Raw genomic sequence first — 25,084 nt, forward strand, 5'->3', positions numbered from 1 at the left:
ATTAATTTGTCATTCTGTGTTCATCTCATTTTAGACATGTAAAGAAAAATATTTCAGTAGACGAAATCACAGATTATTGAATTCCCATGTTAGGCTTTATAGTCACAATTTAAAGCGGAGCCAAACTTAAAAACATTCAAGTAATCAGGTAAATCTCTTAAGATTGTGGACTCTTAAGATTGACTTCGGGTGCCAAATGTTTAAGATTTTATGTTAACAAAAATAATTTTATGATCAAAGGAGTGTCAGTGTCATAGAGATGGAGTGATACAGTTCCCAGCCATTGTTGTTTTAGACTTTGTATAGTTTAGAATTTTCAACAATACCTGGCACTGGTGGCGAGTGGATGATGCGTGCAAAGCCACAGCAGCAATATCCCTCCCCAACTCCTGTGAGAGGGCCGATTAGGCAACAGGAATCTGCATCACTGAAGTGCTTCAGCTCAGCCAGTGTTTCTATCACAGAGGCTGGAAATCCTGACTCATCTTTGTGCCTTCTTTTCTTCCATTGTGAGGCACAAAATACAGAACAGAGAAGAGAGCACAACAAAAAACAGGGGAAAGGAGAAAGGGAAATTTTGTAACTCTAAAATATTTCATTGTTCAACGCTTTGGTCAGACCTTATTTCTGCGGCAGTAAGTAGTCAGAATTGCTCGTGTTGGGGATTCAAGGCTATTACTACACCAGAGGGAGAGCACAGTTTCCTTTATTCCCGCTCCCTCTGTTGTGTATTCTAGCCTCACCCTGGCCAGATATTGAACAGAGGTACAAGACTTTTTCCCAAAGTATTTCAGTCCAGCACACTTTTTTGCTAATGGAAGAATTCGAAAAGCACTCAGGGAATTCTGATGGGATTTTTAATTTTATTAATTCAAATTAGTAATGTTTACTCACTTTTTTCTAAAAAGTGGTTATACATGGTTTCTGCCAGTTGTTTGGCATTTGGGGGCAGTGGAGGAGTTGTAGAGAATAGGTAATTTTTCTATCTATGGCCCTTCCATAAGCAATTCTGAAAGATCTCACACTATACTCAACACTGAGGGGCTACCAGCTTTCCTTAATGTAACTCCCTGGACATAGCTATAATTTAGCTGAGAGATGAACAAGTACACAAAATCTATACTTCAAGGCAAAATAGAACAGATATCTTAAGAAAACTATAAGAAAATATTTTTATTTGTTAAGAGAATCATAAGCAGGGTGTCGTAGACCAGGTGGAGGGCACACTGAAAGTCATGACTATCAGGAAGCTTTATACCAAAGTGTTAAAGAGCTGGGTTTGTGAATGGTGAAGGCAAGGCAGAATCCCAACAGAGAATGACAGATGTAGAAGCACAGGAATAGAAAAACAAAAACTATGCATGAGGGGCAGAAAGCAGTTAGCAGTTCTTTTTTAGTTGAAATGTAGGGCATAGCAGGAAGATTGAGAGAACTGCATAAGTAAGGTGAAAGCCAGGAGGCATTATGTGGTTATGTATTCAGTTCTTTACTACATGTACATGCTATAAAGGATTGCCTATCTAGAACCATGTGGAATTACAGATAGAAAATTCCAGATCAAATAACTATAAATGATTGAACCTTATATTTTAACTTTTGTGAAGAAAGCCCTTATGAAACACGCAGTATACTTTGTGTCTCACTAAAGCACGTTATATATTCCCCCCTTTCCAACTGTGTTTCATGAAGCCCTAAAAATTTGTCAGATATATTTTGGAGGACCAAGGGAGCTGGTGGTAAATGAGACGGTCTTCCTCCTACCTCCTCTCCCTCATTCCCAGAGCAGTTTAACTTTTTACTGTTTTTCTTGTTAGATTACTTCTACAAGATTTCATTTGAAGAAGGAGTTCCACCAATAAAATGAAGTTTGAGTCCAGTGAGAAACCCTTGTGTAGTCAGATTACTAAGAAAGCATTGACTTATTGTAAGCAGTTTATTTCCTTTAATGTAATAGACATAAATGTCATGGATAGATGAATAGATAGAAGCATAGGCACATGGATGGAAGTAGTAGTACATGGTAGGGGATATTTGAATGAAAAAATATGTGTGTGGGAAGAACTTAATATATTATAGAAATAGACAACTTTTTCTTTTTTTTTTTTTCCGGTACACGGGCCTCTTACTGTTGTGGCCTCTCCCGTTGCGGAGCACAGGCTCCGGACGCGCAGGCTCAGCGGCCACAGCTCACGGGCCCAGCCGCTCTACGGCATGTGGGATCTTCCCGGACCGGGGCACAAACCCGTGTCCCCTGCATCGGCAGGCGGACTCTCAACCACTGCGCCACCAGGGAAGCCCTAGAAATAGACAACTTTTAACCATTTATCTTTTGGAGAACATAGAGATCTTGTTTAATATATGGATACAGGCATTTTACAGAATAATTACCTGGTTTCCTTAGAAGGGTCAGTGCCAAAAGTCCTCCACACTTTTGAACATGTTTTTTGTCCTTAATTCAAAAGTTCTCTTTGAAAATTATTTACATCCTGAGAAAATGTAAGTACTTGTAATATTTGGCATGTTTGTTACCTAATAGAAAAAGGTTCTTATTAAATAATATCTCCTGAACTTAAAATAATAGTAAATAGAATCCTAGTTGTGTTTTTTAAATGAAATGTTTCTAACTGACTTTTACTCCTTGTATAATCCACAAGCCATTCTTTAAATTTTAACTTTCATAATCATTAAATCTTTGTGCAGCTTAGTCTTCATTCATAATTATTTCAATTAATATTTTTATCCCAATACTCAAATCTGATTTGAGTTGTCCATAGTTCCATGTTTAGGAATTCATGATATGGAAACCATCCTTTTCATTTCTTGCATAGTAAGATCAACTCTTAAGAGAGTATTATCCGTAGAAAATGTAATTTGCCCTTTTGAGATGGCTATTTATGGCGATCACATTAAATTACAAACATTGAAATATTAAAATTGAAATTTTATCCATGCTCTGTTAAGCTACTTTTGTTAATATTTAGAGGAATGTGATTTTCTGTGCTTTTTGAACAGAAAGAATTATTTTGGGTCTTTTCACAAATGGATTAAGGATTTAGGAAAAAGGAACTTTTACATTTCATCTACTGTCATCTCTTTGCAGTTGGTGACTGGTCTAAGTACAAAGTGAAAGCACAGGAAATTAATAAGAATTTTAAAACTAATGTTTATGTAATAGGAAGTTTAGAGAACAAATACACATATTCTGTATATATAAAAATAGGAATATGGTAATAAATAAATGTATTAAACCTCCATGTTGTACACCTCAAATTTATACACTGTTACATTCAGTTATGTCTCAGTTTAAAAAAAAATCACTGTTGGGCTTCCCTGGTGGCGCAGTGGTTGAGAGTCCACCTGCCGATGCAGGGGACACGGGTTTGTGCCCCGGTCTGGGAAGATCCCACATGCCACGGAGCGCCTAGGCCCGTGAGCCATGGCCGCTGAGCCTATGCATCCGGAGCCTGTGCTCCGCAACGGGAGAGGAATCACTGTTTAAAAAAGGTAAACATGTTTTTTAAGCTTAGTAGCATGAATTTCCTTTTGCTGTATTCAGGAATGACAAATAGTTAACTGCCTGTGAATGCAAACTAGAGTATCTGATGTCCAGGAGCTTACATTCCTTCTGAGGATAAAGATGTGGTCATATGTGAAGATAACTGCACACAGTCATAAATCTTATGATGGTAAAGGCAATATTACAGGATCCTAAAACTCTCTTTAACTGAAGTGATGGGGGAAGATTTTAGGGAGTGGGAAGGATTTCTGTTGGTCCTGGCAATAATGAGGGAGAATTGAGCTTTAGGGAGAGGAAGGAGGAGGCCATTCCACCTCCTTCCAGAGGGGGGAAGTCCATGTGGCCACCTGTGGACGCTTGATATGCTCTAGCAGGAGGTTTATCTAGTAGAGCAGCAGGAATCCAAGCTAAATAGGAAGGATGGGCCAGATGTGGGGAAGGTGATAAAAGAAAAAAATTCTCCTGGCAGCATTAAAAAGTTTATTATTTTTTTTTATTTTATTTTTTTAATTAATTTATTTATTTTTGGCTGTGTTGGGCCTTCGTTTCTATACGAGGGCTTTCTCCAGTTGTGGCAAGCGGGGGCCACTCTTCATCGCGGTGCATGGGCCTCTCACTATCGCGGCCTCTCTTGTTGCGGAGCATAGGCTCCAGACGCGCAGGCTCAGTAATTGTGGCTCACGGGCCCAGTTGCTCCGCGGCATGTGGGATCCTCCCAGACCAGGGCTCAAACCCGTGTCCCCTGCATTGGCAGGCAGATTCTCAACCACTGCACCACCAGGGAAGCCCAAAAGTTGATTATTTTTATATCATGTTTTCACATGTGTTCTATACCTTTCTGTGGTAGGTAGGATAATGCTTTTTCCCACTCACCATCCCAAGATGTCAGCTTCCTAATGCCTGGAACCTGTGACTGTGTTATCCCATGTGGTGACATGTGAAAGAGGAAGGCGTAGTGTGGTAGGCTGAATAATAGTCCCCAAAGACATCCAAGTCCTAATCCCTGGAACCCATGAACGATATCCTATATGACAAGTGAATTTTGCAGTTGTGATTAAATTAAGGATAATTAGATGCAGAAATTTTTCTGGATTGTCCAGATGAGCCCTAAATACAATTACAAGTGTCCTTATTTAGGAGGAGGAAGAGAGATATTTCAAACAGAGGAGAAGGAGGCTATGTGACGGAAGCAGAGTCAGAGAAGATGCTAAGGTGCTGACTTTGAACACACAGGAAGCGGACATGAGCCAAGGAATACAAGAAATGTATTTCTATACACTGGAAAAGACAAGGAAATGGATTTATTCTAGAGCCTCTGGAGGAAGCTTAGTCCTGCCAACACCTTAATTTGAGCCCCGTAAGACTCCTTTCAGACTTGTGGCCTCTAAAACTGTAAGAGAATAAATTTCTCTTGTGTGGGTCACCAAGTTTGTCATAATTTAGCCACAGAAAATTAATACACACAAAGTCATTGGAAAACCTGGACTGTGCTCTAGTGGACTTATAAGAATGGTCTACCTCACGCTGCCATGAGAACACAAGAAGTCATTACCATAACTCTAATCCAGTTGCCAGGAACCTCCTCTGCATGACACCCTAAAATTGGTGAATGGCCACTGGAACTTGTATTCTGACCGTCACCTCAGCCACAACTGCCTCTTGACACACAGCCGAAAAATGGGCACAGGAATCTGCTGCAGGAAAAAAACAACAAAAAAAAACCCACCTCTTAATTTTCCATTAAGACTTTGCTTTTGGGGGTATGGGGGGACAGTAAAATAAGTCAAGAAGGTGTCCTTTGCCGCCTTTTCACCTTCTAGATAGCTCAGTAGTTTTACAAAGGAGACAGAAATACAGTTTTAGCTTTCCAGCTCCTGCAGTAGTAAAAAGTTATCCTAGAAAGAGAATGAATGAAAGATGAGCAGAAAAATCTACAGAATTTACCACAAAGGCTTTGAGATTATTTACATGACCACTCTGGGCTCCATCATTCCCTATGCTTTTATAAAATTACAGTTGACCTTTGAACAGCATGAGTTAAAACTGCGTGGGTCCATTTAAATGTGGGTTTTTTTTCCAATGGTAAATACTACGTGATCCGCAGCTGGTTGAATTTGCAGATAGAGAAAAACTGCATTTGGGGGGTGGATTTTGACTATGCAGAGGGTCTGCGCCCCTAACTCCCCATTGTTCAAGGGTCAACTGTACTTTCTAAGCAATGTGAATTAATAAAATTGCCAATTAATGCAGCAACATGAACAGAACATCTGTGTGCAGAGTATCATATGAGGTCAAGATAGGAAGATACTAAGGAAAGGAAAGACTTGGTCCCTGTTCTTTCAGAGAGTACATGCTTAATGTGAAACAGAACTGATGTGTACATATAGTTAATACAGGATAAATTGTGTTTGGAAGTTCTGAATGAATTCAGAGAGTCGTCATGTGGGAGGAGAGTTTTGAAAGAAGAGACTTTCTCTGAGAAGAGTAGAAAATGCACCTCTGGATGATTGAGGACTTAGCTTATCTGTAGGATGGAGGCAGGAGGGAATGTAGTCATATGTGTGATTCTAGTTGGCTGGCACACAAGTAAGCATGGAGAAGTTATGGAAATGAAAGTGCTAAGGTTGACATTGTTGCTAAGTAGCCAAGAGGAAACTGAGGAACTGATTTTTCTTAGTGAAGTTATTATGACCTGGTAAAATCATTGGAATAAGCTCTGAGAAAGGAAGTTAGGAAACAAGAACACTTGCGAAATTCATTTAAGGATGCTGAGATGGCATCCAAACTACAAAAGGCAAAACTCTTACCTCAACTGCTGATGAGGTTTGACTGAAAAGAGACCATGCTGCAGATACACAAATAGCTCTTTTTCTTGTATTTTTAGAGTAAAAGTAATATGTAGAGATGGTTTTTTTTAAAGTACAGAAAAGTGTAAAATGAAAAGTAAAAACCTCTCTCATACTCCACTCCACTTCTGGATCTTCTGTCTAAAGGTTCCTGCTATTAACCGTTTCCTATGTATCCTTTTGGAAAGCATTTTTCTGACATAAAGACCACATGTAAATATACACAAATAGGATCATGGTATTATACAGTGCTTACCCTGGCCATTGAGATCTTTTAATACCAACACATTTAGATCTAACCTATTCTTGGTAAGACTCTAAAAGTATCTCATTGTACAGAGTTCTCATGATACATATAATAAGTCTACTACTGCAGGATATTTATGTTGGTTTTCCCCCCAGTTTTTACCTATCTGTCCCATTTACCTCTCTGAGCTCATCTACTCTTCTCTCTAGGGCTCACTCTGCTCCAGCCACACCAGCCTCCTGCATATTCTTCAGACACATCAGTTGTAGCCTCGTTTTGCACAAGCATTCCTCTGCCTAGAATGCTCTTCCTTTACATATCGACTTGCTTCCTCCTTCACACCTTAGCTCATATCTCAACTTCATCTTTGATTGTGCTATATGATATTGTAATTCCATCACACTTCCAATCTACTTCCTTTTTAAATTTTTCTCCATAGAACATTTCACTCTCTAAAATATCATATGCTAATTTATTTTATTTGCCTCTTTTTTTCCCTAAAATTTAAGTTTCATAAGGAGAGTGATTTTTGTATGTTATTTGTTACTAATACCTTTAGGAGTTAAGAATTGCTAGACATCTTATGTCTAGACAAGAATATAATCTTAAATAAAATCCTATTCTCAATCAAATTATTGTTTAATCACATCTTTGCTCCACATATCTCTCTTTTGATTTTCAAATATCTCCTAACACTGTAGACTTTTCCTTTTAGTAGATGTTACTTTAATATATATTCCTTTAAAGAGGATGATCTTAGCACATAGCAGACACCAGTTTAAAAACAAAAAAAAAAACTGTATTAGTCAAATAAATAAATCATACCCCTTGCTCTAATAAAGGGATAAAAGTAATATAGTCCCATACTCTGATAATTATCCGTTACCACCATTTTTAGGTAATATCTGACCTAGTGAAAGAAAATCATTTGATTGCACAAAAGAGTTTTAATTGCAGATAAAATTGTTATGCGTAATAGTCTGGATTCTCTGTACCCAAAATTGAAAGAGGGAGCAATTTAAATGATGTAAATGATAACAGCTTTCAATGGACACTGTTGTTCCAATATTCAGTAAACAATAGTTTTGAGCATTATGGGTGCTATAAGTTTATACCAGTTTCACTTCATTTTTTTCAAGTTGCAGAATTTGCCACAAATTTCATCAGATATTTTGGAATGACATAGCAGGGTGCATCAACAAAATACCCAAATCTTTTGAAAGTAAGTGCTTTCAGAGATTTTAGATCCTTCTCCTTCATGGAAACTTTTATATTATTAACAAAGAGAAACTTAGGGGCTTCCCTGGTGGCGCAGTGGTTGAATGTCCGCCTGCCGATGTAGGGGACGCGGGTTCGGGCCCCGGCCGGGAAGATCCCACATGCCGCGGAGCGGCTAGGCCCGTGAGCCGTGGCCGCTGAGCCTGTGCATCCGGAGCCTGTGCTCCGCAACGGGAGAGGCCACAACAGTGAGAGGCCCGTGTACCGAAAAAAAAAAAAAAAAAAGAGAAACTTAGATTAAATTATTTTCTTGGTAGCTTGGTATGTTCTATTAAGCCACAGCAAATATTTGTTAATAAGGTTAACAATAATTAAATATTTGTTAACAATATTCACTTTTTTATTTTTCAAATTGCTGTTAATCTCAAGTACACTTTGGAGAACAAACATACAAACAACTTGATACCTCATAATATAAAGTATGTGGGTAAGTTAGATCTGTCTACCTTACAGGCACAAGTATGGAGGGCTTATTTCATGGCATTAACTGGAATTGTGGAATACAGGTAGGAACATTAATGTAATTGCAGAGATGTAGTGATCCCTGAAGAATGGCCTCTATCATGACATTTATCATCCTTGATCAAGGTGTAAAGAAACTGTAATGTGTTGTGATATTTTCCCTTATTACTCATGATTAAGTCACACCAAAATGGCACGAAGACCAGGAAACCAGTTAGATGTTCACCAGTGGCATTCATATTTAATCTCTGAGAGATCCAATTGACTTCTATGAGTTAGTTAATAGTTCATTACCTAGTATGTATGATTTTTAAATAAAACAACCCTTTTAAAGATAATAATTGCAAATATGTGAACTGTATTTTTAATTAGAAAAATAGTGAGCTTGTACTGGTAAGCTATTTCTTATCATATGTTTGGTGCTGTCACACTTAACAGTTATTTAATTATTTGTAAATTTTTCTGGTTGAAGAATTTTTTCCTATTTGATGTCAGCATAGTTTTTGAGTGTTGTTAGACATTAAATGGGAACCTAATTATAAAACAAATTCAGCTATTCAATATATATGGCCACTAATAACATTACTATTAGCCTGTGAAAGCCTCTAGTCAGTTTTTCTCAATACTGAATTCTACTGAACACTGTAAACTTACAATTTTGCATGACTTTATATACAGTTAAAACCTCAGTGAAATTATGTATTTGTTTATGCAACAATTATATAGCATTTACTCTGCGCCAGGTAATATACTAAGGACTGAAGGTATCAACATGAATAAGACACCTCTCCCTCACTGAGTGTGATAGACTGAATAATTGCCCCCTAAGATTTCCATATATTAATCCCTGGAACATGTGACTGTTACCATATATAGCATGGCACAGACTTTGTGGATGTGATCAAGTTAAGGATCTTGGGATTATCCAACGATTATCCTAGAGTATTGAGGTGGACCCAAATGCAATTACACATATTCTTTTAGATAGAGGTACAGGGAGATTTGACACAGAAAGAAGGAGAGAAAGCAGTGTGACGGTGGAGGCAGACACTGGGGTGATGTGCCTCCAAGCCAGTGGATGCTGCAGCACATATAAGCTGGAAGGAGCAAAGACCAGATTCTTCCCTAGTGAGTATGGAGGGAGCTAAGCCCTCCTGACCCCTTGATTTTGGCCCAGTGATACTGATTTTAGACTTATCGACTCCAGAACTGTGAGAGAATAAATGTGTTTTGTTTTGTTTTGTTTTTGGCTGCGTTGGGTCTTCATTGCAGTGCACGGGCTTTCTCTAGTTGTGGCGAGCAGGGGCTGCTCTTTGTTGCGGTGTGCGGACTTATTGCAGTGGCTTCTCTTGTTGCAGAGCAGGGGCTCTAGGCACGTGGGATTTAGTAGTTGTGGCACGCGGGCTCAGTAGTTGCAGCTCGCGGGCTCTAGAGCGCAGGCTCAGTAGTTGTGGTGCACGGGCTTAGTTGCTCCACGGCATGTGGAATTCTCCCGGGCCAGGGCTCGAACCCCTGTCCCCTGCATTGGCAGGTGGATTCTTAACCACTGTGCTACCAGGGAAGTCCCCAATGTGTATTGTTTTTAATCATCAAGTTTGTGATAATTTGTTGCAGTAATCACCAGAAATGAATATACTGAGGTACTCAACATTTAGTGAGAGACAGACACAAAAACTAGTAATTATTGTGCAGTGAGAGCACTATGGGAGGTATGTGGGAGAAAGGAAGTGGGAGGACAGGCATGGAGCACTAACTCTGACAGATCAAGTTCTTATAAAGCTACTTAGAAGATCTGGACTGAGGCTTGAAGTAAAAATAAGAGTTTTCCAAGCAAGGAGAGGAGTGCAAAATGGCAAAACAAAAAAAGTGCAGTGAGTTGTATAATACAAGACCGTATTTTGAATTGCATATTTTATTTCAGGAAATACTAAGCGCTAACATAATTTTCATTGACTTTTAATATTTTGATTAGTTGTCATATTTATCAAAGAAGAGCTGTAAGGCTATATGAAGCATTCTTGGAAAGAGTAATATATATACTACAAATAAGATAAAGGAATAATCCAGTGTTACAGAAGTAAAGAATAATTATTATTTCCTGTCATTGCTAGTAGCTGGGTGTTTTAGAGAGGTTATTAGATGGAAATTTTGATTAAAGTCATCTCAACAGTGTTGTAGTGTGATCAGTTGGAGAGAGAGATCATTTATTCTAGTTATACAAATAATCACCAGCCACTCAAATCGTAGTAAAAATAAGGCAACAATTTTAATTAAATCTTTCTCTTATCTTCTTTCATTTTATTTGGATTATTAAGTTTGCCTAGAAGTTTTGGGCCAAGTAAAAAGTAGAGAGAGGTCATTTCTTTGTATTCTCTTGTCAAAATTAAACAATAGAAGTAGTGATGATGACTGAACAAAACACCTGATACTGTGTTGCGGACCTCTAGAAATTGTGCAAACTGAACAGAATCTGCATGAGTTTTGAAATCTATTTTCAAAGTTGGATTAAGTATTAGAATGGTAACAAAAAGAAATCATAAATCAAGTGGATATTTATTATAGCGTGCATCAGGTATCAGTGATTTGGCTGTGAGAACAAGGTAAAGACAGATAAATTATAATATAAAGGACAATTAGATTATCCAGGGATGACAAGAAAAGTAAAATTTAAAAAGCAGCTGTTGGTTTTAGTTATTTTCCCAGAGCCAAGAAACTGGATTAGCTGATCACTAGATACTGAGAATTTCATTCCCACACCCTTCACAGCATTAGGCATTATCAAACTTTTTAATTCTGTAGGGAAAGAAGCCAAATACTGGCACTTCCCAAAACACTAGAGAAAACATTTTTTTTAATAGTGTTTTGGCCATATTCACTAGGCTTGCTCCCCTCCTCAGCATCTCCAGCTCACCTGAGGGCCGTGGAGCTCACAACCCCTCCCCAGACCTTCCTGGGACTCTGACCCAAACCCTAGGTAAAATGAACCATGTCTACACCCCACTCAAAAATAGATTTGTAAACTCAGCCACTCAGGGAGGTCTAATTTCACATTTCATTTTGGCAGAGAGTTTTCTGGGATAATTGCCTCCAATACAGTCTAAACAACTTTGCTATTAATGGAAATCGAAGCAGAACTGAGAAGGAGATTAGAATTCATTTAGATGGCAATATTCTGTTTTGTTTTGTTTAATCAATGGTCCAAGAGAGCTTTCCCATTGATACAACTTTAAAAATACTTTAATCATATACACAGTAACTAGAATAATGGATGGGGCTTAGTCTAGGAAATCCTCTTTCTCATTATTTCTGTGAGCATAGTTTCATTTTTTTCCTGTATATATCATTTTTTCCTCTATATCCTATAAAAATAATCAAGATAATAGTATAATAGTATGATAACCTATAGGAACAGTACATATGCTAAAATTCACTTATAGAAAAAATTTATTTTAAATATTTTACAATTTCTACTTCTCATTTTACTGCAAAACAAAAGATTTCTATGATTATCCTAAAAATATACTTATCCCTTAGTTTTGTAATGAGATACCCAAGTGTTTCATGTACATTGGTAGTATCATCTGTTTACAGAGGCATATACCTTTCCATTAATTTGCAAGGATTTTTCATAAGTTATGTCTGTCAGCTACTCTGTTAACAAAAAATATAGTCTTATGCTGTCTCTATCTCTCTGGTTTCTATCCACATCAACCTAAGCCTGGAAACCAGTCATTCCAAAATTATTTAGTCTGCTAGTCTCTAGACAACAAATTATTTCAGTTAGTTACCATTTGACAATAATAGGGAAACTAAGTTTAATCAGCCAATATACCAATGTGAATTTTACAGAAGTCACAGTTGTACTTGGGATACTGTGTTAATTTATTTAGAATGTTAACAGGTCTTATCCTTGCCCCAGCCTAACAGATGTAAGAGAGAAACAGTAAGATGTCTGCATCAATGCTTTTTTTTTTTTTCGGTACATAAGATGGGGTTGGCTTTTGCTATCCCTGCAGCTTTTTATGCAGCTGGAAGAAGGAAAATACAGTTTTTATTATTCTAGGAAGAATAAAATATGCTCTAGTAAATGGGATCTATTTGACATGAGGTAGTCACCTTAAGAAGGTAAAGATTTTGATTGACTAAAGATAATATACCTACTGTTACCATTTAAATTCAAAAACAAACCCACTCTGTAAAAACAGACTAAAAATCATTTGAAAATAGAATTATTGGGAACTCACAAGATTGATTTGGTCCTGGGTCATCAACTATAATGGGATCTCTCCCCACTTTTTGCTACTTTCACAGATAAGATGGGAGCCCTTCAGCTGATTTTTTATGAAGTTGCTTCCTAGAACAATGTAGAACAGAATAGTCTTTCTTGACATGTAGGCATTTCCTATTCTATTCCCTACTACGATCTAATTCCAAAGTCAATATTCCCTTTTTGCAGTGAGGCTGGAAATGTTTCTGCCTCATAATCAAACTACCACATAGTTGAGCTTATTGTACTTTTAGAAATTGTGACTTTACTTGCTTTCAGCCAGATTCTCTTGTTACTAATAGGCAGTTTTCCTCCAAATTCCATTTTATTTATTCATGATAGAATCTGTGTCTAATTTTTTAAGTATGATTGAAATAAATTAAGTAATCCTTCTAACCAGGCGTGAGCCATTTCACATTTAATATTCTTTATGGGAAAATCCGTTTTGTATCTATATATTCTATTAATACCACGTTTTCCACTCTTCCATTTTGAACTACAATATGGTTTATTTCTTGGAGTTGGCTTTGACAAGTGTAATTTTGTCATTGCATAACATTAGTTTTTAGTACTGTACATTTCGTTTGGTCTTATAGCAAGTAATTCTTGCCAGAAAGCATCTCATAATCTATGTCTTAAAGAGTGTAGAAAGAAATAGAAAATCTTAAGAAGAAACATATTAAACATCCCTTGACAGTTTGAAACTAACAAGCCCCTTTCCTTAATCACTTTCCTCCATTACCAGAGGCTTGGTAAGGAACTCTTATTGCTATTCCATGGATATGTGTTTCACAACTAACAATACACTGTATTTTTTTAATCAGTAGATTTTAAAAATAATTAACAGCATAACTCTGTATGTTAATCAGAGATGAAAAGCTCATCGTGAATATAGCTTGAAAATGCTCTTTCAGGGGAAAGATTGCTACCTGTTTTTAATTTGTATGTTTTGCTTATTGAGGTAAAATTACCATAAAGTAAAATTCATGATTCTTAGTTGTATAGTGCTATGAATTTTGACAAACAAACAATAAAGCTAGGAAATATTTCCATCATCCCAAAAAGTGTCTTCATGCCTGTTTGTAGTCTGTACTGTCTTCCCACACTCAGCCCTGGCGACACTGATCCGTCCCAATTTTTGCTTTTTCTGGAATGTCATATAAAATCATGCGGTATGTAGCCATTTTTGAGTCTGTCTTCTTTCACGTAGCATAATGCCTTTGAGATTCTTCCATGTAGAACTGTGTCAATATTTCATTGCTTTTAATAAGTAGCACTCCATATGTGGATGTATCATGATTATTTATCTATTCACCTTATAAATTCTCCCACTATTAATTATATTATTATTGTTGTTATTATTATTATTATTTGGCTATTATTTTAAAGTACTTATTATGTGCCAAGTACCATGGCAAACTTTTTACGTAATTTGAATGATTTAATGCTTCAAATTATAGCACAGTGTTTTTTTTAACAACAGAGTCAGACTTTAGGTTTGACTCCTATCTCCTCCACTTATTAGTTTTATGGCCTTGGAAATTTACTTAACACCCTTTAATTTTACACAACTATGCAAAGGTGATGATAATACTACTACTTCACAGGGCTGTTGTAAAGATTAAATGGGTTAATACCTATAAGTACCTGTAAGAGTGTTTGACTCTTAGTGTTCAGTAAATATCAGTTATATTTTGTAGGGGTTAGTCCCCAATTTGAAGAGGAGACAAGCTCAGAAAAGTTCAGACTTCCTCAAAATCACATGATAACTAAAGTGGAAGATCCAAGATTTTAATCCAGCTTTATCTGACTCCAAACTAGGTACCTCTTCCATGACAAGACATTACTTATTGTCAAATTGAAATCACTGGATCTTTCTCTGATATTATGGCAAACTAGACATTCTGAGATCCACTAAAATGTAAAATGCTGAATTATGAATATACATATTTTTTCTAGTGCACACAAAAATGAGATGAAAATTATAAGAATCTTCAAGACCAAAACAGCAAGCTGAAGCCAAAGCAGGCACCTTGCTACAAGCAGTAAACAAACTGAAAAATTGTGTTGCCCTTAGATAAACATGCTGATTGAATGCAGCCACTGAAGGACTACATTAGGCCCTGAGCACCCAGGGGTAGTACCCCCTGCTCTCATTAGAAATAAGCACAAATCCTCTCTGGAGGAAGGTCCTCAGATTTTGCAAGGAACGAGTCATTTTAATATTATCAAACTTTTCTGGCAAAGTGAATGGGAGAACACTCCCAACTCATTCTATAAAGCTAACATAACCTCAGTTCTGGAACCAAAAAAAAAAAGTAACAGCTCGACACAGAAAATTACAGACCCATATTATTGCTGAATATAGGTGGAAAAGAAAAATCCTGACTGATATTAGAAAACTAAATCTAGCAATGCATATTTTAAGCATAAAAAATATATGATGAAAAAGTTGGGTTTATTTCCAGAAGGAATAATTATAATGTATCACATTAGTAGATAAAAGGAGAAAAAACATATGATCAACTCAATTGGTGCATAGAAATTTAATGAAATTCACCACCCAAGCATAACATTTCCTTGAAAATTAGGATTTATAGGAATTTCCTTACATACCTAACAAGAGCTCATGAGAAATAGAAGCATTTTTTCAGATCAAGATTCCCACGATCACTACTTCAATTCAATATTGTATTGGAGATCCTAGCCAATGCATGTAGAGCACAAAAAGAAATAAAATGTATAGATCTTAGAAAGAAAGTTTTCAATACTCATAGTTCCTATGACTGACTACGTAGACAATCTAAAAGCAATCTACAATTGAATTTTATACACTAGCATCAAATAATTAGAAAAAATAATTAGAAAATGTAATTCAAAACATACAATGATTAGGGGCTTCCCTGGTGGCGCAGTGGTTGAGAGTCCGCCTGGCAATGCAGGGGACACGGGTTCGTGCCCCCGTCCGGGAAGATCCCACATGCCGCGGAGCGGCTAGTCCCGTGAGCCATGGCCGCTGAGCCTGCGCGTCCGGAGCCTGTGCTCCGCAACGGGAGAGGCCACAACAGTGAGAGGCCCGTGTGCCGCAAAAAAAAAAAAAAAACAAGAATTAAATTATTAAAAGGTGGAGCAAATTTTAAACTTTGAAGGATAGGAAGATTCACTATCATAAAAATTTCAGTTCTCTCAAAATTGCCTGTGGATTCACTACATTTATAATTAATATCCCAACAAAATTTTGGCAAGTTGTTTCTGAAATTTACACAGAAGAACAAAAGTCTAAGAATAGCCAAAAGTAGTGCTGAAGAAGAATAAAATGGGGGAACTTTCTATACCAAATATCATGACTTGTAATAGAAGAAGAGTAAGTAGTAAAGTATGATATTGACACTGACATAGACAGTTGTGTAAACTAGAGTCTAACAGTACACTCATGCTTATATACAGATTTTGTATGCGACTAAGTAGTAATATAGTTCACTAGGGAAAAGATCAACTATTTACTAGGACAGTTGGTTTTCTCTTTGAAAAATAATGAAATTTAATTCCCTCATCACACCTCCATGAAAATAAATTTCCAATGGATTAAAAATGTGAATATAAAGGGCAATAGTTTAAAATTTTGGAAGAAAACACAGGAGAATATTTTTAAGGTCTGGAGGAAGAGTTTCTTAAATAAGGCTGAAAGAGTGTAACCCATAGAAGAAAAGCTATATTAATTTCACCACATTAAAATAAAGAGCTTCTGTTCAAAAGATATCATAAGGAAAATGACAAACTACATACCGAGATAAAATATTTGTAACCTATATAATTGGAAAAGAATTTGTGTTCTCCTCCTAAATCAGCAAAGTAAAAGGCAGGCAGCATTAGAAAAATGGACCAAAGACTTAAGCAAGCATTCCAGAGAAGATATGCACAAATAGCTTTCAAACATGAAAATATGGTCACCTTCATTATTGCTTCATAAAACACATTAATGACAAAGGGGGAACAAGAAACTTTATTGTAGAGAAGCATGGCAGACAATACCTTGTGATCAAAGTGAACAGCATCAGTAATGGTACAAACTGAAATTATACACCACCTGAGCAGATGCGATAAGAAGAGCACAGCAGCACTTCTGTCATTGTCCTGCCAAAGGTCCATAACTTGAATCAAACCACGAGAAAAAAATCAGGCAAATTCAAATTGAGTACAGTCTACAATATAACTGGCCAATAATTGTCAAAATTACCTCAAGAAATGACTGAGGTACTGAGAAAGGAGTCTAAAGAGATGTGATTACTAAAGTAATGTGTGATTTTGGACTGGATCCTTTTGTTAGAAAGGATATTGTTGGGACTCTTGGAACCTAAATAGAGACTGAGGATTAGATGGCAGTAATGTGTCAGTGCTGATTTTCTGATTTTTATGGTTATATTGTGGTTAAGTAGGAAAATGTTTACAAGGACATTTGTGCTCACCAAATACTCACTAAAGTAGTGAGGTAGCAGAGGCAACACATTGGCAACTTATTTTCAAATAATACTGTTCCTTCAACTTTTTCTTTCAACCTCAAAAATAAAATTCTTTTAACATGCTACAGAGAGGTACCATTTAACATCGTTTTGGCAAAAATTTAAAGTTCTGACGGTATCAAGTGTTGGAGAGGAATTGATCAACAGGAACTCTTAAACACTGCTAATAGGAATGAAAATTAGATCAAACACTTGGAAAAACAATTTGTTCTGTAAAAAGGTTAAAACGTTCACATACAGTATGACCTAGAAATTTAGATTCTAGACATATTACCAAAGAGAAATTCTAGTATTATGTGCTCTAAAAATTTCATATACGAATGTTCATAGCAGTGTTGTTTGTATTAGATAGATAGATAGATAGATAATGTGTGTACATACACAACTATAATATGTATACATATGTATATAAAATCACACAATATAATATACAACAGTGAAATGAATGAGATGGAGGAATCATAGTTACTTAATGTTGAGTGAAAGAAGCAAGTCACAGAAGGCTAGCAATAGTGTGATTCCATTTTTATAAAGCTCAAAAATAAAGTAGGATTTATACATTATTTAGGAATCTGTACATGTGTAATAAAACTCTCCTTTTATGGCAAAGGAATGATTAACACATAATATAGGATACAGTTATAACTCTGTGGGGAGGCCAGGGGATAAGGTTGGGGAAGGAGCATGTTGGATGTAACAATATTGGTAATTTTGTATTCTTAAATTAAGCTGTAACAATGCATTAGTTTGATTTGTTATGATGATTTTTATATGTATTTATATAGTATGTATCAAATATTACATAAAACTATTTTTAAGTTATTGAAAACACTGAGTAATTTAAGGTAACAGGTTTGAGTTTTCCCTTTTGATGCTGGAGAGAAAGGGGAAGACAAAGCAAATCAATCTGCCAGAACATTTTTGACTATGTAGTCAAACAATAAAAGAAAACCCTGGGGCTAAAGCATTAAAATACAGCTCAGTATTATGTCCCAAGGGCCCAGGTTATTTGAGAATACTTACAACTGTTTCTACCTCAGCCTTAAACTACAACAGGGATGGTTGGGTACAATATTCTAGATACCTTTGATGCTGTGTGCCCACCTCGTATATAGTTTCCTAACCAAAGTGTTCCATAAAAGTAGACTTTGGCATGCTGATTTTCTTTGTTTTAAAGTGTCTCCTCGAAAAAGAAAATTAAACTCTTAAAAGGCTTTGCTGTTAACTAGAGAGGTCCATCTCTACTTGTCAGATGGTGCTCTGACACATGAAGAAAACAAGCAATCGATTATGTAAATAGGTAGACAGCTTTATGAAACACAGACTAGTGACCCTTGGAGCTCAGAGAATCAATGTTGTAAAACATAGATGATTCCTGACAGCTTTTACATGGGTTTTGTTTATCTGCAACGAATCCATATATATTGAATCAACATTTAAACTATATGCAAAAGAAAACATTTGTAGTAGTTTAATACTGAGCTCACATTCTGAGGTACTGTACATGAATACTTACCCTAACAATCATTAATTAGATCTATAGGAGTTGTACGGCCACTAAACATTTTATTTTCTGTTGAAGTAAAATCCTTTGAAAAGGAGAGGATATAATGTAAACTTTATTGGCACAATCTTTACTAATAAAATGCAGCAATAGACATCTGTCCCAAAGATATTTGACTGAACACATATAATCATCACTTACCTCACCACAAGGATAATATAGCAAAGCAGCAGAAGAAGAGTTTATATTTTAACATCTCAAAGTACCCATTTTTGTATTTTCCACTACTTCAGGATGGATAGTACCATATGGCTTCCACATAAGTGAACCTGTTACCAATAAACTAGGACCAATGTGTAATTACATTTTCAGTGATTCATCTGTGAAACACCCTGGGTTATTTTACATGGAAGCATCTGGTTCACATGTGTACAGTGGTTATTCTGTGGTGATTGACATCTGTATTCTTCTAATAAAGTCCCAGTCTCCCAGATGTGAGCCATTGCCTTCTTTCTTATACAGACAAAACCTGCGTTTGAAAAATCCTTACCTCAACCCTGAATATGAACACTTCAGCCTTCTACACACACACACACACACACACACACACACACACACACCACTTGCACTGTGACTAGAACATAATGTAAATATTTCATGCAGTGTATTTCAATTGTTGAACAGATGTATGTGAGCACCTTTATCTCTTTCTATGTTTGTTTATACCATGACATCTGTTTTAGATTTTAAGGTCAAAGAGGGCAGTGACCATGTCAATTGACTATTATGCAGACAATGTCCAGTAAAGCATAATTCACTCTCAAATGTTTATTAAGTATTTGTCCATTAAGATGGTGATGTTAAGGACTTTAAGGAAAAATAGAGCTTATAATCTGACTGTAAACACCTTTTTGCGCTTTAAGAAATATTTGCTGTAAATGGCCCTGCTTTCAATTTCACACATTATAATTAACCAGGTAACACATAAAGCTATGTTTTTTTGAGCAGAATTAGTTTACTTTATGTTAGAATAATTCTGTAGTGATGCGTGATATGAGATTTCAAAGAGGCAGAGTTCAGGGCAAGTTTCATGAAGGTGTAGAATTTTAGCTGAGCCTTCAACATTAAGTAGAATGTGGGCATGTAATAATGAAGGAAAAGACATCTGAGGCAAAGGGAAAAAGGGAAAGAGGCACTGGTTAAAAGCATGGAGGAGGCCAGCAGGCCTGGGTTCAAGTCTTGCATTGGCCATTTATGAATTGTGAGAACTTGGGTGAGTTGCTCAAATATCTAAACTTTTGGTTTCCCATCTGGAAAACAGAGACCATACAGGACATAAGATTATCGTGACAATTACATGAATCAGGAGTTTAACACAGTACCTGGCATAAGGAGAACATTTAACAAGTGTTAGCTGTTCTTCTCAGTGATAGATTAGCAACTTTGAATAGACTTTCAACAGAATTTTGAATATTGAATTTGAAAAAAAACAAGACAGGGAGGGCAGCTTCAGACTGTGTTGGAAGATCTAAAACTTCCAGGTGGGATTCTTATTTGTACCAAGAAAGGTCAAGTTTCTCTTCTAAAAAAGTTATCTTTTTCTGTCTTAAATTATTCTCTTCAGTTACGTATGTGGCAGAGTGACATCAGAGCATGATTATGTATACTTGAATTAAAATATCAATATCTCAATGAATAAAAAACTTTTCAATGAGTTGTCACCTTTGTTTTTTGTCCTTTTACTTATCCTCTGCACACGAGGCTCAGAAACATTGTAATGCTCTGACTCTCCCTGAATTCTGTGAAAAAACTCTTTGCCTTATCTCCAAATTGATAATAACCATTTATTTCATGTTTAAGAAAGAGAGTTTGGCCCACACGTCAACTAGCAGACACAAAACACTTATCTTCTGTAATAGGTCAGATGACCTAATCTAATTTCCCCAAGGAAAATAAATAAAAATAGCAGTCAGTATATAATATTTATGCGGTCCACCTCTGAAGTCCAATAGCAAAACCTTTCGACTTAGAAGCAAAGTGAGGGTGGTCTTCAATGAAAAACATAAAGAATTTCTAACTATTTTCTATGTTGGTAATATTTTATTTATTTTATTTTAATGAGTACTCTCTTCACTTTCCCAGGTTTTTTTTTTTCTTTTTTTAATAAATTTATTTATTTTTGGCTGCATTGTGTCTTCATTGCCGCGTGCAGGCTTTCTCTAGTTGCGGTGAGCGGGGGCCACTCTTCATTGTAGTGTGAGGGGCTTCTCATTGTGGTGGCTTCTCTTGTTGCGGAGCACAGGCTTTAGGAGCATGGGCTTCAGTAGTTGTGGCTCATGGGCTCTAGAGTGCAGGCTCAGTAGTTGTGGCACATGGGCTTAGTTGCTCCGTGGCATGTGGGATCTTACCAGACCAGGGCTCGAACCCATGTTCCCTGTATCAGCAGGCGGATTCTTAACCACTGCGCCACCAGGGAAGTCCCACTTTCCCAGGTTTTAATCACTATTTTTTTCCAGGTTTATATGTGTTGTTACTGTGTTTGTTCTTAACATAGAACTTTTATCTAAAATTAATTTAATTTCCAGGTAGTTAAAATACATATATGCTACTTTCTTCGTTGTGAGCTGTACTTTTCCCCTGAGCATTCCTAAGAGTAGGAAATTTCAGGAACTATAGTCTTATAGTCAACCATTTTCAATTAGAATTAAATAGACCTGTTGTCTTAACATTACTTAGAAAGAGTATATTTAAGGATGTTCATTGAAATGTAATTTATAACAAGTATTTAAATTATTTCTAGTATTTGTCTATGGATCAAGATTAGTTATAATTTTAAGGTAGCTCAGTGTGATGGAATACTATGAGGCCATTAAAAATGATTACGTAGACCCATAATTCTTGACAAAGAGAGGTATTCCTCAATTAATTTTTAAGAAAAATATAATAAAAAGTACTTTTCATAGTATAGTTATTTTAAAAAGACTTTGTATATATAATATCATGTATATAAATTCAAAAAAGATATACACTAAAATATCAACAGGTGAATAGACAGAGGATAATCTTTATTTTATTCTATTTTGATGAAATTTTTGAAGTCTTTGTAATAGGCATATATATTACTTTATATACCCCCAAATAAATAATTTTTTGTTGCTTGCATCTACTAGGATTGTTAACAGGATTTTAGAATTTCTATATTTGAAGTCTAAGTCTTCTTAAGAAATGATTAGGAAACTTCATTATTTCTTTTTACCAAATGTTTAAGAAGTAACAATTTCATGCTAAGGAATTTTTTTTTATTATGATTCAACACCCAAAATAAGTTAGGGAGAGAAGGTTATACAGAAAATTTAGATTCATAACTTTGGATGAAACCTAAAAGTTACACTAGTCTCTTCTATCCTGAAAAAACAATAATAGAATTTTGGACCTATAAGGGAAATTCAGATGTGGAAATAGCCTTTTAACCCCATCCGACCTAAATGTTGGCTATTTGGATTGGGTTTGTCTGGATAGTGTCTATCATTATTTTAATAAAATTCTCATGAGTATAAATAAATGTTTCCCTTAAATATTCAGTGTTCTGGGCTTCCCTGGTGGCGCAGTAGTTGAGAGTCCGCCTGCCGATTCAGGGGACACGGGTTCGTGCCCCGGTCCGGGAAGATCCCACATGCCGCGGAGCGGCTGGGCCCGTGAGCCATGGCCGTTGGGCCTGTGCGTCTGGAGCCTGTGCTCCGCAACGGGAGAGGCCACAACAGTGAGAGGCCCGCGTACTGCAAAAAACAAAACAAAAAAGAAAAAAAAAAAATATTCAGTGTTCTGATACAGCAATCAATTCCATTTTCTTTATGAGAAAAGTTGCTTAAGGAAAGAAAACAGTTATTGCTATTGTGAGTAAAAATTACTTTTAATCGTTAATAATCAAGTATCTCTTCAAGAGTTATGGGAAATTACCATGTAGTAAACATCAGAATGTGTAACATGTTAATTTTTATGTGTACAACTGCAAATACAAATAAACCTTCCATAAGCACAGATGTGTTCCTGACATCTACATTTGGAAAGTAAAATATTTTTTTAATCTTATAAATCAATACTTTGTACATACTTCATCACAAATGTTATATTTAATTATTCAAATACATTTTTGTTCAACTGGACTGTGAGATTTTCAAAGTCTGGGATTATGTTTTATTTGTTCATCTCAGAAGCTGGCACAGTGCCTTATACTGAGAAAATATTGCTTGAAGTAAGGAATGTATGAAAAACAGATTCTTACAATTATGTTGACCACTAGTTCTCATCATTAATACTTTCTAATAGTTTGTCTATATCATAGGCTAAATAGTCTTAGTGGAACGATCTGAGAAAATCTATTATGTATAACATTTCTAAAAAATGTATCCTGAGTTTGTTTAAAAACAAACTCTATTAAGAACAATTCTTTCCTAAGTTGTAAATCTCCTATATGTGGTTAAACTATACAAAGATAAGCATGGTTCCTGCCTTCTGGAAACTTAATACTCTTAAAAATGGAATTTTTAGGTGGTCCTTCTAGTCACTTCCAAATTTCTTAGTTATAGAAAAGTGTCCAGTGATAGATTAGGAAATGTCAAATATCTTTCTTCTTTTGCAGTATGATAAGCGGGCCTATTTTTACAGAAAGCAGTAAAAGAATGCACTGTAGACAGCAATTTAAATGAATTAAGATTTAAGATTTTCTCTGATTACCCATCCGCAGAGGCCTAGTAACATTTTGAGGGGACTTTGGAGGTTATATATATTTTAAGGGAAATTATGATCAGACTGTAGAATCTAGCTGAATATTTTCCATGCATGGTTATAGCCTGTTCAATTTTCATGGTTGTCTTTTGGGGCTGCATGTGAATTTATGGGTGACAGCTTTCCTAATTCCAAACAAGTGTTAGAATTTCTTGGTTTAACATTTAATTTCTGTTTATGGTTTCTGATTTTTGAAATCTGATTCTTTTTCTTCATTGGTCATTGAAGGTGAGATTGTTGGTGGTAATTCCGTGTTGCTAACAGGGGTCACGTTTCTTCTCAGAATAAAGGATGTTTGGAGATGAAGATTTTATTTCACTTCTGACTTTTACTTGCATTAGTAATGAAAGTGTGATTGCTTCTTACTGTTGTTGTTTCTCAATAACCAGATAGAAGAGGTTTAAATTAACTAACACTCCTAAAGCTTAAGTAATAATAATAATAACTTAATGAAACTTAAGTTAATAGAAAATCCAACTACCTAGATCCTTCTAGTAGTTGGATTCTGAGTGCGTGTTTATTTAGAAGTTGACCAGCATTTGCTAGTGAGGCTTTTAGCCATGAGGATTGAAACACCGTTCATTTAACCATAGATCTCCCTTCCCAAACATTCCAGTGAAGTGGAGTATAACTAAACTAATGGTATTGTGTGAACTTGTAAGCATATAAATTTATAAACATCCAAAACTACTTGGAAAAGTAAATAAGTTACTTCATGATGGAAAGTGAGCTAACTAGTGGCCAGCAAAAGTTGTCAGAAATTAAAATTTCCTTGCTGAAGTATAAATTTTATGTGATTGTATTTCTAAAAATCTATATAGTTGCCCTTCTGATCTGGAATGGTTTTTATTCTGTGTAAATTGTATATGAAACTAGCTATAGCTTTTTCATACTCAGCTCTTAGAGAAAAAAGGCAAACACCCTCAATAAGACACTTCTTAGTCAGTTTCAGTGCACATAGTTCATTATTCTAGGAATTGTGCCAGATTCTGAAAGAAACGGTAATTCTAAATCATAGTCCTTGTTCTCTGATTGCTTACAATATAAGTGACAAAGATGTGCAGAATTAAAGTCTGAGGTTGATATTCCTTCCTTTGAGAAGTGGTTTCTATATCCCCTCCCCTTGTATCTAGGTGGGCTTTTGACTCTTTTGTAAACAGTAGAATGCAGGAGAAGTGATGCTCTGTGATTTGCAGAGAGGCTAAGTCAACAAAGGCACCTCATGCTTACAGCCCTAAGCTTTCATGTAAAAAGTCTGACTATCCTAGGCTGCCAGGCTGTAAGGAAGCCAAGCCACTGAAGAGTCTCCAGGAGCCAGTCCTACTCTTTCAAGGTTCCCAGCCAAGCACCAGATATGAGTGAATGAGCTTTTCAGAGGATTCCAGCTCCCAGCCATCATGTCAGCCCCAGTTTTTCTGGTATCCCCAGTTAAGGCCCGGATACCATGGCACAATGACAAACCATCCTCACTGTGCCCTGTGAGATTCATGGAAAGTATGAACATAATAAAATTGTCATTGTTTTGTGCCACTAAGTTTAGGGTCGTTTATTACACAGCAATAGGTATAGGAACAAAGAGCTGCTTGATTTAAGATGTACTATGGGAGAATAGGAGATAATTAATTCCTCTGCCTAGGAGTGTTTCCCAGAAGCAGTGA

The 25,084-nt window shown here is 36.1% G+C and overlaps 1 protein-coding gene across 3 annotated transcripts in view; it reads left to right on the top strand.

The window, feature by feature from the left end:
* XRCC4 (X-ray repair cross complementing 4) overlaps positions 1–25,084 on the top strand; it is a 316,241-nt gene that overhangs the window by 220,902 nt on the left and 70,255 nt on the right. The window lies entirely within an intron of this gene.

This window comes from Pseudorca crassidens, chromosome 3, assembly GCF_039906515.1.
Source record: "Pseudorca crassidens isolate mPseCra1 chromosome 3, mPseCra1.hap1, whole genome shotgun sequence".
Lineage (NCBI taxonomy): Eukaryota > Metazoa > Chordata > Mammalia > Artiodactyla > Delphinidae > Pseudorca > Pseudorca crassidens.